The sequence below is a fragment of the Lactuca saligna genome, chromosome 4, assembly GCF_052625555.1.
Source record: "Lactuca saligna cultivar CGN05327 chromosome 4, ASM5262555v1, whole genome shotgun sequence".
Taxonomy (NCBI): Eukaryota; Viridiplantae; Streptophyta; class Magnoliopsida; order Asterales; family Asteraceae; genus Lactuca; species Lactuca saligna.
In genome coordinates, this window is record NC_136420.1 from 34,332,380 (window position 1) to 34,338,998 (window position 6,619).

A 6,619-nucleotide genomic window follows, 5' to 3' on the forward strand; every position below is an offset into this window, starting at 1 on the left:
GGTCCATTACAATTTTCACAACCCACTCGAATAGCGTGGATCGTTTGATCCATTTTATCCATCCTCCTATCCATGGTTTTTAGCATAGCCATGACTGCGGACAAGTCTTCATTAGCTGCATATGCGACTCCCATAGTGACATCATTTCTTGGGTTATGGTATTCTCTAGAGTGCTTAGAGAATTCTTCAATCAATTCCTTGATCACCGGGGGTGGCTTCTTTGTGAGCGGGCCTTGCGAGTCAAGTAACTGCCTGGTTGTGACATTGACTCCATCATAGAAGATGGAGACTTCTTGCTGGCTATTAAGGTCATGGTGCGGGCAATTTCTTAGCAGGCTTTTGTACCTCTCCCAAGCTTCATATAGTGACTCTACAACTTGTTGTTCAAAGTTAGCAATGACCTTCTTCAACTTGGCTATCTTGGAAGTTGGGAAAAAGTGATCAATAAATTCTTCTTTCATCTTGGCCCATGTGGTGACTGACCCGGGGGGAAGTGACTTGAGCCAGTCTTTTGCAGCACCTTTGAATGTCACTGGAAGCATGCGAAGTAGCTGAGTCTCGCGAGACACATTTGGAACATTAAAGTAATCAGCTACATCATTGATTTCATCCAAATGCTTGTAGGCATCTTCGTGGTCTTTTCCATATAAAGGAATTTCCTTTAGCTGGGTAGTATGTGGCCCTTTAGCTCGAACGTAGCAGTAGCGGGAATTGCGGGTTGCACAAGTCCCAGGCCGGTGTCATCGTGGATCCTCTTCTTCCACTCTCCCATGGGGATTTCATAAATGTTAGCCATGGTAAGAGCTAACTCGTCGCTGAAATCGGAGTCGTGCCCGTATGTAGGTTCTTCTTCCTCCTCGGTGTCGTACTCGGTGTCTTCCTTGATCGGGTCTTCGCTTGCTAAAGATGCGCTGGATGCACCTGCTTTGCTGCTCTTTTTCTTCCTAAAAACAGTCTTCAAACTAGACAAAGGTGACTTCTTAGGTGTATTCGAGCTCTCCACATCCTTTCCTCTGTTCCTTCTCAATGCGGATTCCGGATCTTCAAACGGGGGTACCAGCAGAGTGTTTGATCCTCTGGTCATGAAAGTCCTAAAATAAAACAAGATAAAAACGTAAAAAGAACAAAAAAAACAAAAATTATATGTAAACTAATACTCTACTCGCCGAGTAGGTGCGAATGCACTCGGCGAGTAGCAGTGCAATTTAAAAAAAAAAAACTAAACTTAATATAAAAAACTAAAACAGATGCTAAAACCTAATTACTAACTATTAAACTGCAATCAATTAGCTTTGTGCCAGTAAACTCACACAAAGGATCGGAAAAATTAGGAATTAGATTAACTATTTAAAACCGTTCCCCGACAACAGTGCCAAAAACTTGATGTGTGTGAAACGATCTAGTTTTAATCCTACTTTTAGTTGATAAATTAAGCACACAAAGGATAAATTAAGCATACAAAGGCAGTGAACCTGTCTTTTAGTGGTATAGTTGGATAAGTAGGGTGTCGAACTCAGGGAACGGAAATTAATCTAATAACTAATTTTAACTAAGCAAGTAATAAAAGTAAAAGAGTTTTTCTCTAGTTTTACAAGACTAGAAACTTAAACACAACACTTAAGCACTTAATTAACTAAACAATTAAAGCAAATGACAAATTCACCAAATTTAATAAAGAGTTTCTGTTTAGGCTCAACCAATTCACTCCTATGGTTATTTAAATGATAAATCAATTATTATTGGTTACCAACTATAGTGGTTAGGTTCATGTTCATTACTCCTAACCCTTAGACAATTAATCAATTCAAGCAGTGGCCAATTGTTTAAACTAATTAATTCCCTAGTTCAATTGTTTGGATTAAATATGATTTGTAATTGGTTAATCAAGTTAGTGTTTCAATTAACCTCTTGTTTGTTGGTTTCTCAAACAAGCTTACACATTAATTTACCCATTCTCTAATTAATCTTAGTTTCATATTCATTATTCCTAGGCATATGATAAAGTGTTCACATAACATATGAGGTTAACAACGAAGAGATGTTCATGCAACTTAATTGCCTTCCAATTAACAGAAAATAGTTGTTATTAATGCATAAGGTTCTTTAACAAACTTAATTTAATAAAATCACCAAATAACAATTAATCAAAAAGTAATAATTAAACCATAGGAGTAACTTGGTCTTCCCCAACAGAAACAAAACGAATTTAGTTCATAGCCATAGCAAAAACAAACTCAAAAACAAATTCAACTAGGCTAAACATGCTTAATTCCTAAGGTTAAGTGGAATGAATAACCTAAATTGCCTTGATTCTTCAAAGGATTGAAGGTTAGGGTTTCTCAACTCTTCAAAGGGATCTTTTTCGCAGATGCAGCTCTCAAAAACGCCAAAAGTCTTTCCCATTCGGATAATGGTTCGATATTTATAATTATCACCAAACAGGGGGTACTCGGCGAGTAGAACACCCAACTCGCCGAGTAGATGCATAAAATCCGTCTAATACCAGGAGTCTTGACTTATCTTTTGGAATATTCTTGGGTACTCGCCGAGTAGCCTCGAGAACTCACCGAGTAGATGTGCTTTTGTTCCTCATTTTTCATTCTTTGGTCTCTAATTGCTTCTCCTTGTTCCCTTTCACTTCCAAGCATGTCTTTTGGACTAAAAACAAAATTTAAGCATTATTAAGTACCTTTTGTCCACATTATGCACATAATTAGCTAAAAATGAATAAAAATGTATGCTAAACATATGACTAATTATGCAAATATCACCACGTCATGGCCTTCCTTGTCCATGTCATTTCCCTCATGCAATCAAACAGACGGGAAATTCCAAGTCACCATGCTATGACGACCTAAGGCCATACTATGGGAGTTAAGATTCCAACAACTTAATGAATTAAGCTATTTTCTTTGATTCTAAGAGCTCCAAAGCTCAGATCTGGTCTGGTCCAAATAAACCCATAATCCATAATGTATTAACCATTATGTCGTTAATCTGAAAAAGTCCTTAACCCAATCACTCAAGAAGGGTTTATAACACTAGATCTATCATGAAGGTGGAAGCTTTATAGAAATGCATACCCACCATGTATAAAATCTATTTTACGTCATAATAAGCTAAGAATGCTCAAAATTCATGCAATGATAAAACGTCCAACCAAAGTCTAGATCTTCAACATATGTTGCTCTTGGGACCTAGGAGAGTCATAAAGTTGCCAACTTTATGAGTTTCTTCCCTTCAAACTTGTTCAAACATGAAGAACATGAGACAATATTGAAGATCTAACCTCAAAGACATAAAGATAGAGCCTTTGATACTTACAAAGGTCCAAAAGCTACGAGGTATGCTGATGGTGTTGCTTCCTTGCAAGATCCCACAATAGAGCACATTCTTCTCCTTCTTCTCTTCTTTTCTAAGCTAACAAGTGCTCTCAAAACTCCACAAACACCAATAGAATGGAGGCTAAGGTTTCTCTGACGTATAAGGGTGTTGGAGGCTGAAGATGAACCCTAAGAATGGCTTAGAGAGGTTTAAATATGAAGAAAACCTTAAAAGAATCACGAGCTTGTGCCAAAACAGCTGCCGCACCATGGCAACCCTTGGTTGCAGAACTTCCTCCAAAACTTCATTTTTAGTCCTTGATAAAAGTAAGTTAAACTTATCTGGAATACGAGTGTTAGAAGATTCATAAAGAAAAATCTATAGTTGTATAATTTTTGAGGGGCCGCACTTCAAGAAAAAAGAACTCATTACAACGATAGTTTTCCATCACAAAATTAGCCACTAAAGGTTTTTACCGACAAATTCATGCTAAATATATCAGACTTTGTGGTAGATTTCCAACAAATTCGTGACTGATTCCCAACTTATTTTGATGAAATTACACTAAACTTACACTGGACGGGATAATTTGAGGAGTAGCTCATGCTACCTTGTGTTATATAGTGGGTCCGTCCATATTTTTTATTTTTTATTGGAAGACAAAAACAAAGATACGTATTAAATGGAAGTCAAAAAAGATACTAGAAGGGACATAAAATCTGAAGAAATTTTTTATGGACCGTTTTAAAAAAATACAATCATCTCCATAAATTTTTTATGTCCTACCATACATGTTCTTTTGACAAAAGGCAGTTAGGTCGAGGGCTTTTGGAAATATTTTGGAAATAGGGAGAATTTCATATATACATTTCTTAAACACCAAAATATCATATTTACCCAACTTAATTTCTAAATATCATATTTACCTTTCATAAAATTTCTAAATATCATATTTACCCTTCATAAAATTTCAAAATATCATATATGTCATTTTTAAACATCAAAATATCATATATGTCATTTCTTAAATATCAAAATATCGTATATGTACTTTTTAAACATCAAAATATCAATGATAATATCTAAAATATCCTCCATATAGAACATAATAACAATCAACAACAACAAAAAACTAAACAATCAAAATATACATTTCATCGAAAGGGTTGAAGATGAATCTTTTTGTCTGTCAAGAGGTCGATATTCCAACAATTTAGAAGTTCACATTTCATTATCATAGACGTCAGGATAATATGGTTAAATTTCATAATTATTATAATAATTCTAAGATATAAAAAATGATTATAAAATATTAAAAACATTATAAAAAAGTATTTGGGTAAATATGATATTTTGAAGGTTTATGAAGGGTAAATATAATATTGAGAAATTAAGCTAGACAAATATGATATTTTGAAGTTTAAGAGGGACATATATGAAATTCTCCCTTGGAAATATTATATCCTACATAATAAACAAATTTTTTTATATGTTTTTTTTATCATTGATTTGTACACATGATATTTTCTTAAAATTTTAAAATTTTTATTTTTCACTTGTCATTTTATTGTATTTTTCATTTTATTAAATTAAAATTCCACATTTAATATGTAAGGTAATATATATGTAATTTTTTTTTTTTTATAAAGAATTAATATATGTAATGTATTCAATATATTAACGCTTTATTAATTTTAATAATTCAAAATTTTTCTCATTTTTCTTATAAATTTAAAATTTTAAATTGTTAAAATTTAATATTTAATTTTTTTAAATAAATTCATATAATACATAGGTCTCACACTTAGTAGTCTAATATATTAATAATCAAAAGACTAACAATTAGAACTTTATACTTTTACAAACCCGCAAAATCCTTACATTTTTTGTGCATAATTTATAAAAAAGTTAAGTTTTTTAATGTTAACTTTCGGTTCGACAGTTTTCAATTATTTTGGAGGAACACCAAAAATAGTTTTTTCTAAAAGGAAGTGATTTGTACTAGGGGTGTGCGCGGTGCGGTTTAAAGTCAAAACCGCAAACCGCAAACCGCACCGCATATGCGGTTTGAGTTTTTTTGAAACTGCAAACCGCACCGCAGAAGTTCAAAACCGTGTTATGTGGTGCGGTTTTATGCGTACGGTTTGTGCGGTTTTGCAGTTTGATGAGTTGCTACATTTTATAATTTTTGAAAAATCTAAAAAACTTTTTGATCTTTTGAGATATAAAACTAGAAACTAGAACTCTTTTGCAAAAAACTCAAAAATAATTTGCTTTCTATAATACGTTTGTTAATTAATTCCTATTGTATAACTATATTCACTAATTTTAGGCAAATTAACATATCCATTTTTATCCATACCAACATTCTAACTGTTACGAAGTTGTAATCAGACAACTAATACTATTTTATTAATCTTAGTAATGAAACAATACCATTTCTTATATATATATATATATATATATATATATATATATATATATATATATATATATATATATATATATATATATATATATATATATATATATATATATATATATATATATATGCAGTGCGATTTAAACCACGATTTTGAAATTTAAAACCACAAACCGCACCGCAAAAGTTCTAAACCGCATTATGCAGTGCGGGCGGTTTGTAGGGTTTGGTGCGCACCTCTAATTTGTATACAATTTGTTTTGCTATACACAATAATTTATGTATTATACAGTTGTATAATATAATATTTTAAATCACAACTTGTTGTGTACGGAGAAAAAATGTTGTGTACGAATCAGTTCCTTTTTCTAAAACATTACCATTATTCAGGAAAATCATAGTAAATGTCTATTTTTTATCTTCTTCACCAAAAGCATAGTAAATGTTTTCTGCCATGTTTATGAGAAAGGATTGTAGGATTGTTGCCTACATCCTCTGAATTCGAAGAGGTCCTGTGAGGGTCTTAATCATTCAGCCCAACAACAAAATAGCTTAAGGATAATAATTTTAAGCACGTTCTTGTTTTTTTTTTTTCTCTTCCAAATTTCATTTTCTATTTTAATACTCATGTTCTAACAAATAAGACCGTCAACGAATGCTATTTGAAATTCTCTTTTGTTGGGATAAACTACAAATTTAGTCCCTTAACTAATTTTCAATTTACATATTTAGTTTTTTTTTTTTTTTTTTTTTTTAATTTCTATTTTTTATAGAAGCCACAAAATAGATTGACAGCCTCATTATTCAATCATGGAGATTGTTAGAATGCCATGTCATGAGATAGACCACCTAATGTTGAAGGCCTGTGATATA

General features: G+C 32.4%; 1 non-coding gene across 1 annotated transcript; it reads left to right on the top strand.

Moving 5' to 3' along the window:
• The first annotated feature begins 306 nt into the window (after window positions 1-306).
• Window positions 307-413, top strand: LOC145044588 (small nucleolar RNA R71). Its single transcript, XR_013681537.1, has one exon. It is a non-coding gene; the product is annotated as a small nucleolar RNA R71 (small nucleolar RNA).
• Window positions 414-6,619: the final 6,206 nt, after the last annotated feature.